Source organism: Gossypium hirsutum, chromosome D12 (assembly GCF_007990345.1).
Source record: "Gossypium hirsutum isolate 1008001.06 chromosome D12, Gossypium_hirsutum_v2.1, whole genome shotgun sequence".
NCBI classification, from domain to species: Eukaryota; Viridiplantae; Streptophyta; class Magnoliopsida; order Malvales; family Malvaceae; genus Gossypium; species Gossypium hirsutum.
This window is the reverse complement of record NC_053448.1, coordinates 36,754,279-36,766,572: the sequence shown is the minus strand read 5'-3', so window position 1 is coordinate 36,766,572 and position 12,294 is coordinate 36,754,279. Positions and strand designations below refer to the sequence as shown.

Sequence of the window (12,294 nt, the reverse complement as noted above, 5' to 3'; positions counted from 1 at the left end):
TAGGTCTAGTTGAGCTGAACCGAGAAAACCGAACCAATCGAGAACTGGGCAGCCCAAAATTGTCCCACATGCTGACCCAATCAGCTTGCTTGGCTGATTATTTGGCTTGCAAAATGGCCCTTGAAAACTTCTTCAAATTGCATTCAAACCCCTTGTAACACCCCAAACCCGACCTAGAAGTTAGGCCCAAATCTGGTGTGTCACATTGAAGTGTTTTTCGAAAACCATGTTTTCATTGGAAACCCTTCTTGAAATTTCAAACTTCTTGCCATTTAAAACTTGTACAAAACTTGAGTTTGCATTTGTTTATTTTCAATCGAGGTTTATTATGTAAAAGTTGTTACCTTCAAAACCTTAATGTTGCAGAAGCTTAATTTAAAAAAAATGATTTATGAAAATGTGATATTTTAAAAATTGAGTTGCGGAAACGTAGTGTTAGGAAATTGTTACTGTTTTGGAAAACCGTGTTCTACTTCTAGCAGATATAAATCACAATCACATCAAATACCAAATTTAGAATCCAGAAATTGTAGAGGCCTTATTACAACCCGAATCAAAATGACAATGCTTAGTAAATGAGCAAAACAGAACAAAACAAGTGTCGTTGTGTGGCCCTCTCCGAGTCCCTCGTAGCTCCGAATAGTCTAACGTTGGGGATAACCTAAAAGGTTAAAAACGGGGTGACTTTACGAAAACTAAGTGTGTAATTCCCCCTTATTAAAGAAACAGAAACAGTCTAGGCCAGAGCCCTTTAATAGTAACAGTACAGTGTGGCCTTAGCCCAATACATTAACGATGGCAATTTGGCCTTGGCCCCCATCAGCCTCTGTTGGACCCGAGCCTATAACAAATGGCACATATCACATATATCTGCACCTAAGCCCATCTCAATATCAGAATTAGTATATGCAATGCATAAATACCCATACCAACCCTGCACTCCATCTCCTGTCTAACCCTACACTCCTGTGGGAATTAAATCGACCCACCCATCCCTACACTCCTTAAGTAGCACCGGTTGCGACACTAACCAATATTGCAGTAGAGTTGTCAATCACATAATCGACTTAAAGCCATCGGTGGGTCCATAGTCATCTCATGCGACCCGTGCGACCTTCACATATCAATCACTTCCTCCAATACAAGATCCCAACCCCATGCAGTATGCCGTGTATGTAGTATGCCATGCTCAGAATCAGTCATACCATTCACAATTAAGTCAATCAGACCATAGCACAAATCAGTCATTTACCCTTGAGGGGCAAAATAGTCATTTACCCTCTAGGGGCATTACGGTCATTTAACAACTTTTCAGAAGGTCTACAGTTGTCTCGAGCGACACAAATAGCCTAAATTGTCATGACAGTGTAAATAGGCCCAAGGCCCATATTCGGTCCAAGTGGGCCCACTCGCTCGTGTGACCCATTTAGCCCAAATTCAATTACAGCTACGCAAACTACATCGTCTAGTCCAGAATTTACCACTTAACGTGGATTTTATCCGTGTGGGGCCTACGAGCCCTTTGGGCCCACACGAACCATTTCAGCCCAACATGACCCATAACAGCCCAAAAGCACGTGAACGCTCGTGGTGGCCTCTGCATTCTAACCCATGTTTCGTGGGCTCGGTTCACAATACGAGCATGTGCATCCCCATGTGGCCTCAATCGCTGTATTTCCAGCTTTTCAACTTTTGTCGTGTTACAGTCAGATTAGTGTGTGTACACACCTGTTTGCGAACACTTGCCAAAAACTCTTGAGCACCAACCTACATTCATTCCAACCTTCAGTTAGTTAACTGACGAATCAAGTTAACCGCTTCGTAACTTTTAGCCCAAAAATACCACCTTACCTTGATTGAATGAGGGTGGCTTAATCCTCTAAGATCGTTAACCCAAAATTGATCACACGCCATGTTGAGAATCTGAATTATAAACAGATCTTATTAGCTAGGGCCAATTGAAAATGTGGCTTAAATCCACGAATACAATCTTCTAAACCAAAAGAATATTCGACTTTTAGAAAACTTTAAAGAAACTAGATTTGAATGGAAAGAGGGAATACAACCACTTACTGCCTTGTCAGAAATACTTGCGGAACCGAAACATAGAGGGGACAGTGTTGAGTTTCGGCTAGAGTAAGAACCACCCGAAGAAGAGAAGAATCTGAATTGAAAAGGGAGGGGAGAACTTTCGGTCACAAGCCGAAAAGGAGGAAGAGTCCCAAGGGCTAGGGCGATAGATTTGGCCGAAAGAATGAATAGGCAAGAAGGGATGAAACAAGCAGTTGGACGAACTTGAAAAGAATAGAGAAGAAGAGGAGGTTTCGACAGATGTTGGTGCAAAAGAGGGGGAGAGGAATGGACTTGAAAACAAAATAGTTTAATTTACCAGAATGGTAGGAGTCGAATACCCAAAATGCACAAATGACCACTTGCAAATTCGGCACAAGAGAGCAGAGAAAGAAAAGAGCCTTCACATTTTTAGAAACCGATGACAAACTGACCAAAACTGAGAGAAAACCCCTCAGTCGAAATTCCATTCGGCCACTACTCTCCTACCCCTTCAAACTCCTCGAAAATCTCCACAAATCCCTCCCCTTATACCTCTTGATATTCTCCATAACAACTCTACGACCAATTCAAACTTCACCTTGCAGGGTTTCAGTCTAACTCCACTTCTCATGCTGCAGGGAAATAAAATAAATACTCTTTGCATGCCAAGGGATTTGAACCCAAGCTCTCACATCAGCCAATTCACGCCACCACCACTAGGCCACAAGCTCATTTGTGCCACATTTTATCTTCAATTAATTAAAAGGTCTAAAGGCCAAAGTCCAGGTTCCTTTAAAAGAAAAACCAAAATAAATTACAGGAGCCAAGACTTGAACCTAGGCTCCCTTACAACCTTAATGACGCCACAACCACTAGACCACATGATTCCTTATGTCATTTTTTTAACACAATAATTTAAAAGGCCTACATCCAGGTATCCAAGGTTTTATCCACTTAAAACCAAAATTTTTGCTAAAGCTCAGGTTTGAACCCAGGACTTTTCCAACTCCTCTCAGGACCCTTAACCACTAAAGTAGACATACTTTTGTGCATAGTTTCCTAACCGTTCCCTTGCTCAAGGCCCAATACATCTAGGCCAAAATTTCGAGGAGTTACAATTCTACCCCCTTAAAGAAATTTTATCCTCAAAATTTCCAACTATCTGAACACCCACTTAGCTCAATCTACAACACTACGCTCCCGCTGCGCACTCTAGTTCCAAATTAAATGTAGTACACTATGGTTAAAGTGCGTACCTGTATCCGCATTTAGAACGTCTCCGACCTATCAGTGATGTGTTGTATAGACCAAAGCTGGCTGCCTCCCCTCTGCATGATCGGTACCTATACTTGGAGCTCCACGACCCAAACCGTTTCCACCCTCGACCTAACCACGGCCTCTAGGTGGTTGTACGCTACCCCTACCAAAAACTTGCATCTAATTCAGTCTTCTGGGACTTCTCTGAGATGATGCTCCATGGAATAACAACTCAAACAAGCTCCCGTCCTCCTCCAACACTCACCCACATGACCTTTCCCACAAATAGCACAATGTGGTAACCCAGTAGCAGCAACAACGGGCCCAACTCTGACTGGCCCATCCACTCTGGCCCTTCTCTTAGGTCTCTAATCAGAATTCGAGGGCTCAGAATCCCTCTTATTTTTACCCCTGTCTCTTTCTCGGTTTAGGCGCTCAGTGAGCTTTACTTCTTCAGTGATCTTTGCTTTCTCCACCAATGCTGCAAAATCTCGCTCCCTTTGGGGAGTAATTAGTACTCGAAGACAGTCTCTGAGGCCATCTTCGAACCGAACACAATGTTCATAACCTGTTGCCACTATTAATTTAGCATACTGACTGAGTCGTAGGAACTCTACCTTGTATTCTGCCACAGATCTGTCTTTCTAAATCAAATTTAAGAATTTCCTCCTCCGGGCATCCACATAGTTCACGCCCATGTACTTCCCTTGAAATGTGGACTTGAAGAAGTCACAAGTGACCCGGCCAGGTTGACTGCCCTCTTTCACGGTAAGCCAGCACTAGTAGGCTTCCTCTCGCAACAACGATACTGCACCTTTCAATTTTTGTTCCAAAGTGCAGTCCAAGTTATCCATTATCCTTTCGGTGGCCTCCAACCAATATTCGGCCACATTAGGGGCCACTCCCACGATACCCTTGAAATTCTCTACTCCATTTGATCGAAGTCGCTCCGAAATTGACCCACAGCTTCCACTGATATTGTTGGGCCCATTGACCCTTTCATAAACTTTTAGAATTGCTTGGGACAATGCGCCATCCCCAGCTACCCGATCATACGACCCTGATGCCGAAGATCTAGCCCTAGCACTTCTACGGCCTCTACCGCGACCCCTTGCACCTTTTCTAGTGCTCATTATCGCCTCGCGTCTTATCTGAATTAGAAATTTTATGAATTTAGCTCATAGTTTAAATAATTAAGCAGATGTTTTATGGAAGTAGAAGTTAAGAGTTTTTTCGCAATCACAAGCTCACTACAGTTTTAGTTTCCTATAGTTTCTCAGTTTACTCTACCTAAAGAGTCTCATTATAGTCTATCATTTAAAGTAAGCCTAGTAACTATTTACAGTATAACAGTTCAAAACAGATTTCAGTATCAAGAGAACTTACTTGGTCCGACGCCGGGGACTCAGTGTGCCACAAAAAAAAATCTTTCAAAATTACCTCAAGCCACGGAATGAACACTAGAATTGATTCTTGTTCCCTATCCTTTTAATTTTGTTGTTGTTATGATGAACATGTCTATGAATATTTATGATGTTGAAATGTTTAATTTAATTAGTATGGCTTAAACTTAATTCATGTTAGGTTGATTGCATTTCGTCTACTTAATTTATTAAAATTGTGCTTGTATTGTTATAGGCCTCGGTAAGATGTTTGATTAAGTAAAATCATGATTAAATTATTCTTGCATTACAATTGTAAGGTAACTAATGAATTAATTATTTTAATAGATTGAAATTGTAATTAATTGACACATTACTTAATCAATGCATGTTTAATCATCTAAGGTAGTTGAGGATTAAATCAGCAACGATATCTAACGATACATTAGCCTTGCATAACTTGCAAGATTAGTGTGATTAAATTGTTTCAAGGTAGAAATACATTGTTACCTCACGTAATCTTTTATGTGCTTATGAGATTGAATTAATTGTTTGAATTGGCATAGAGAAATGTACAAGAGATTATTTTGATTTCATAAGTATGTATGTTCATTAACACATTTTCTTATTAAAATTTGTTTAATCGGTTCAATTGACTTAGAGATATAGTCAAGAGATAAATAGATTTTGGTAGGTAGGTATGTTCATAAGTTAGCAAATTATCGAGTTGCCATGAATTTATTCATAACAACATGAACATTAGTTTAATAATTCTAAGTTAAGAAATGTAATTAATCTAACACAATTATGTCATCTTGATTAATATCATCTTTTGAAATCGTGCATTGAAACTTTTATTTTATTTTTATTTATTTTACTTAACTAAAAATCTTAGTTTTCAATCACCTCCTCAAATCAAAATATTCTTCTTCACTAAAGTGTTTTTAAATTGCATTCCTAAATAATTCTTTTCACGGTCCTTGTGGGTACAATAAATCGACATTTACTTGTCACTTTATTACTTTTGCAATTGTGAACACTTGCACATTTCCGTCGTTCCAAGTTTTTGGCGTCGTTGCCGGGGACTGTTTTAAAAAGTCATTATTTGTGAATTTTTTAGTTTTGCATTTTGGTTTATTTTTCTATTCAACTTTAACTTAATTAATTTTTTTGTGATTGTTTTAAGTGTTTATAAGTATTGATCAAATTACCGATTTACTCCCTGTTTACCCTGAGATTGAACAAACTTTTTGACAGCGAAGAAGACAAGCAAGTCAGAGAAGGACCGAAGAGATGAACCTAAAAAATTTGAATCAAGGAAACGAAGCAAACCTTGCTCAAAATCCTATCCTTATTGCTGATGATAGGGATAGAGCTCTAAGAAAATATGCCATGCCAATGTTTCATGATCTTAATCCAAGTATTAGGTGACCCAAATTCGAGGCACAACAGTTCAAACTAAAGCTAGTTATGTTCCAAATGCTTCAAACAGTGGGCCAATTTAGTGGATGCCTACCGAAGATCCTCATCTTCACTTAAGACTGTTTATGGAGGTGAGTGATTCTTTAAAGTTAGCCGAACTACTCGATGATACGCTATGATTAAAGTTGTTCCTATATTCGCTAAGGGACAGAGCTTGAGCCTAGTTGAACTCATTACCACTGAATTCAATTTCCACATGGCAAGAGTTAGCAAAAAGATTCCTCATGAAGTAGTTTCCTCCTAGCAAGAATGCTAAGTTCAGGAACGAGATCACTACTTTCAAACAAATGGATGATGAGTCCTTGTATGAGGCATGGGAAAGGTACAAAGAATTATTACGAAAGTGCCCTCATCATGGAATCCCATATTGCATCCAACTTCAGACGTTTTATAATGGTCTCAATGCACACACGAGGATGGTAGCGGACGCTTCTGCTACTGTTGTTCTCCTTTCTAAGTCTTATAATGAGGATTATGAAATCATTGAGAGGATTGCCAGTAACAATTATCAATGGCCAACCAATAGAGCAACGTCAGGTAGACGAGTCGCTGGAATACATAAAGTAGATGTTTTTGCTTCACTCACATCTCAGGTATTCTCAATATCCTCAATGCTTAAAAATTTTACCACTAATGGGTTTAATAGTTTTGTAGCATAACCACCGAATCAATTTGAAAATGTAGCCTATGTCTATTATAGGGAAGGACATTTGTTCGAAGGGTATCCATTGAACCTAGAATTCGTGTATTACATGGGTAACTAGAACCAAAATCGAGGAAGGCAAGGACTGTAATCTAATTTCTATAACCAATCATGGCGAAACTACCTAAAGTTTTCCTGGAGTAACCAATGGGATGGAACCAGTAACACCTACGCCCAACCTAGACCGACCTAGCCACCTAGGTTTCTCCAACAAGTTCAAAAACCAACCCAAGCTGAACTGTCCAATAGCTTAAAGAACCTATTAAAGGCATACATGGAAAAAATGACGCCACTCTAAGGAAATTGGAGAATTCTAAGGAATTTGGAGAATGAAATGGGCCAGCTTACACTGAACTCAGAAACTGACCACAAGGTGCTTTACCGAGGACGTATTGGTACGTGTAGACAAATTTATTTATCCTGCTAACTTTGTGGTTCTAGACTTTGAAACAAAAAAAGAAATGCCAATCATCCTAGGAAGGCCTTTCCTAGCAACCAGATGGACCTTTATTGATGTGTAGAAGGGTGAGCTTACTATGCATGTTCAAGATGATCAGGTAACAATTAATGTTTTTAAGCCTATGCGATTTCCTGACACAATTGATGATTGTTCTGCAGTGTCCGGTATAGAGGAATTAATCATGGAAAAGGAACTCAACTATGTTGAAGACCAATTGGAACAAATTTTGACATCAGACCCTCCAAATGATGAAGAGGAGGATGAGTACTTAGCTTTGCTAGAAGCTAATCAAAGGGGATTTAATCTATAATCCCATTTTGAATCTTTGGAGTTAGAGAATAGGGATTATGCCCAACCAAAAGCGTCAATCGTGGAGCCACCTAAATTAGAACTAAAGGTACTTCCCTCACATTTAAAATATGTTTATTTAGGTAACACTTCTACTTTTCCTGTGATTGTTTCAGCGGAACTAACCGTTGAGTAAAAAGAGAAATTCATCCTAGTGTTGAAGTAATTCAAGAAGGCTATCGGATGGACCATAGCCGATATTCACGGGATTAGTCCGTTTGTATGCATGCACAAGATCATCTTGGAAGATGGCGAAAAATGGATGATTGATGGACAACGAAGACTAAACCCTATCATGAAGGACGTGGTAAAGAAAGAAATCATCAAGTGGTTAGATACGGCTACAATTTAACCCATCTCAAATAGTTCGTAGGTAAATTCTGTCCAGTTAGTGCCAAAGAACGGAGGTATTACAGTAATTGAAAATGAGAATAATGAGTTGATATCGACTAGAACAGTTACGGGATGGGGAATTTGCATCTATTACCGAAAGCTAAACAATGCAACTAGGAAAGATCACTTTCCTTTGTCATTTTTGGAATAGATGCTAAATAGACTCACGGGGCGACACTATTACTATTTTCTCAATGGATACTCAGGCTATAATCAGATTACAGTAGCACCAGAAGATCAACACAAGACAACCTTCACCTGCCCATACGGTACATTTGCATTTAAGCGCATGCCATGTGGTTTTTGTAATGCACCTGCTACATTTCAAAGATGTATGACGTCTATTTTTACTGATATGGTTGAGAAATACCTGGAATCTTTCTGGATGGTTTTTCAGTATTCGGAGATCCATATGATGATTACCTAGCCAATCTAGCCAAGGTACTAAGGCGATGTTAAGAAACAAACCTTGTACTCAACTAGGAAAAGTGTCATTTCATGGTACGAGAAGGTATTGTTCTAGGGCATTGGGCAACGAGACATGGAATCGAGGTAGATAGAGCAAAGGTAGACGTTATTGAGAAACTTCCACCTCCAACATCTGTAAAGAGTGTTAGGAGATTCTTGAGCCACGCCAATTTCTATCGAAGATTAATCAAGGACTTCTCTAAAATTATTAAACCCTTATGCAAATTATTGGAGAAGGACACAATGTTTAAATTTGATGAAGAGTCCTTAAGAGCTTTCAAAGATTTGAAGAGTCGATTAGTTTCGGCACCCATAATCGTCACCCAAGACTGGGATTTTCCATTTTAATTAATGTGTAACGCAACTGACTTCACGATACAAGTTGTCATGGGCCAGCGAAGGAACAAATTTTTTCATCCCATCTACTACGCAAGTCAGACTCTGACAAGAGCTCAACTTAATTACACGGTAACAAAGAAAGAGTTACTTACTATTGTGTTTGCTTTTGACAAGTTTCGATCCTATCTTGTAGGGACCAAAGTGACTGTCTATACGGACCATTCGACAATTAAGTATTTACTTGCCAAGAAAGACGTAAGCTAAGACTGATTCGATGGGTACTTCTACTTCAAGAGTTTGATATAGAAATTTAAGATCGAATGGGAGTAGGAAACCAAGTAGCAGACCTCTTGTCCAGATTGGAGCCGTAAGAAGGAAATTCTCAACTTATACCAATTCAGAAGACATTTCCAGATGAACACATACTGAAGGTAAATCATGTCCATAATACCTCTTGGTTTGCTGATATTTCTAACTATTTAGCTTATGGTTTGATGCCGATTGATAAGAAATATCATCAAAAGAAAAAGTTTCTTCACGATGTGAAGTACTATTTTTGGGAAGAGCCATACTTTTTTAAGAAGTGTGCAGATCAAATGATCAGAAGATGCGTGGAAGAAGATGAAATGCATAAGATTCTATATCATTTCCACTCAGCTCCGAGTGGGGGACACTTTTGAGGTACACGTACTGCGGCCAAGGTATTGCAAGCTAGTTTCTTTTGGCCAACACTATTCAAAGACGCGTATGCTTATGTAAAAAGCTGTGATCGATGTCAAAGGGTTAGAAATGTCACCAACAAAAATGAGATGCCCTGAACAAACATCATTGTGGTAGAGTGATTCGATATTTGGGGTATTGACTTTCCCGGTTCTTTCCTTCCATCTTTTGGTCACAAGTACATATTGGTAGAAGTAGGCTATGTGTCTAAGTAGGTTGAGGCTGAGGCATATCCTACAAACGATGCTAAGGTTGTGATGAAGTTTTTGCAGAAGCATGTTTTCACAAGGTTTGGAACCCCAAGAGCCATCATTAGTGATGAAGGGTCCCATTTTGTAAACAAGTGGTTGAAATGGTTACTCGAAAAACATAGTGAAGCACAAGGTTGCCACTGCTTACCATCCGCAGACGAATGGGCAAGCTGAACTGGCAAACAAAGAGATCAAAGGCATACTCGAGAAGGTAGTTTGCCCGAACCGATGAGATTGGTCCAAAAGACTGGATGATGCTTTATGGGCCTACAGGACAGCATTCAAGACACCTTTAGGGATGTCACCCTATAGGTTGGTCATTGGGAAAGCTTGTCATCTGCCCTTGGAGTTAGAGCACAAAGCTTATTGGGCTCTCCAACAACTCAACTTGGATTTTAAGCTTGCTAAAGAGAAACGGATGTTCCAACTCAATGAGCTACAAAAATTTCAAATGTTCTCATACAAGAACGCCAAATTACTCAGGGAAAGACTTAAGAGGTAGCATGACAAGCACATTTGGGTTCGAGAATTTGAAGAAGGTCAGTAAGTCTTATTATTTAATTCCAGATTAAGGTTCTTTCCAGGTAATTTAAAATCACGTTGATCCGGTACATTTACGATTCACCAAGTTTATCCATACGGAGTTGTCGAACTTCAAAGTAAGAGAGGTAATTTTCAAGTTAATGCTCAGTGGTTAAAACATTACTGAGGGATAAAATTGAACGGGATCAAATCCTATTCATTTTATCAGATATTTCATTTTTCTTATTTTTCTTTTTAAATAAATGATTTAGGGTATATTTTCAGGATTAGTATGTTTAAATAAATTCTGTCTAGGAGATTGGAACTTAAGTGGGACCGCTTGTAACCTCTCCAATCTTTCCTGGGAATTGATTTTAACATAATCTTCCTAGAAATTATTCCTAAATGGCAAAATAAATTGTTAGTGTTTCCAATAAAAGGTTCAATTTTGATCTAAGTTTCAATTGTAACTCAATTCCAAATTTTTCTTAAGTTTAGGTACTTAATTGAGTTATTTTCAAAATTTGGTTGCTCTTTTTTTAAATATTAAAAAATTAGATGTCACTTTTTGTAAATATTTTCAAAAGGCATCTAGAATAAATGCTTTTAATATAATAAATAAGATGATAATCATTAATATATAATTATATCCATTATAATATATATTAATTATTATCAACTTTGCATAGAATTAGATTAGTTTAAATTTGATCATATTTTATTTAATAAGTTCTTTTAATAAATTAATAGCAAATAATAATTTAATATACATTATATTAAATATTAGTTGCTGTTAACTTTATGTAGAATTAGAACTTAGAATATTTTAATTATTAATTTGTTCTAAGAATTCTAATTAAACCCCTACTCCTTCCATTATAAATTTCACACACCTTTTCCATTTTTTTCACTCATCCCTCAATTAAATCCTAGCATCCACAACCCACCAAGCACCAAATCACCTAGTGCCGAACTCTCTTGCTGCAACACCGCCCAGCTCCACTCGGCACCTTTACCCATTTGGCCAGTAGCCCATGTACGCACCTAGCAGCCCCCACGCACAACGTGCGCGCCAGCAGCCACTCTGTGTCACTGCACCAACCGCCCGTCCAGCTCCTGCAACTCGCCAGGCCTGCTCGGCGCACCTGCTTGCTGACCACACCATCAAGACACCCTACAACCATCCCTAAACCAATCTCTTTTGCTTTAGATTTATTTTCTTTAAGTTCTTAACTTTTATAAAAAGATGGCTAATCATGCCTCACAAAAGAACTCGTGCCTTTGCCCAAATTGACAAATCACAAAACAAATTCCACTGTGAAGAAGCCAAAGAAAGATACAAAAGTATTTTCAAGAATCAACAGATGTATCCAGAGAAAGACTTTACACTAAAAGAAAGTAATTATATTGATTTCATGGTACGCATTCGTCAGGTTGCTGAAGCTTTCAATTGGGAGTTGTTTTGTGAAAAAATACCTAATGTGGATATAGAGTTAGTTCATGAATTTTATGGGAAGTTAATCTCAAGCGAGTTAACGGAGGTTTCTATTTGCGGAATCAAGGTACCAATAACCTCAAACGCTATTAATGAATTCTTTGAATTACTTGATTTCGAAAATGACAAATATTCTTCCTTGATGAGCAATATTGAGTCTGAAAATCTGTAAGAAATTCTCAAGGAACTTACAGTTCCAGGTTCTAGGTGGACTGTGTCAAAGTAAGGAATTCAAACTTGTCGCAGAGAATATTTGACACCACTAGCGAAGGAATGGTTCTATTTCATTCGATTCAGCCTTATGCCTATTTCGCATGGGACTACAATTTCATTAGAGCAGATGGTCTTATTATACTTGATTTTAACTGGAAAAGACCATTAATGTGGGAAAAGTTATCCTGAGAGACATGCGGAATTGTGTT

General features: G+C 38.5%; 1 non-coding gene across 1 annotated transcript; it reads right to left on the bottom strand.

The window, feature by feature from the left end:
- Positions 1 to 6,427: 6,427 nt before the first annotated feature.
- LOC121224740 (small nucleolar RNA R71) lies at positions 6,428 to 6,534 on the bottom strand. The gene has a single exon (XR_005922485.1). It is a non-coding gene; the product is annotated as a small nucleolar RNA R71 (small nucleolar RNA).
- Positions 6,535 to 12,294: the final 5,760 nt, after the last annotated feature.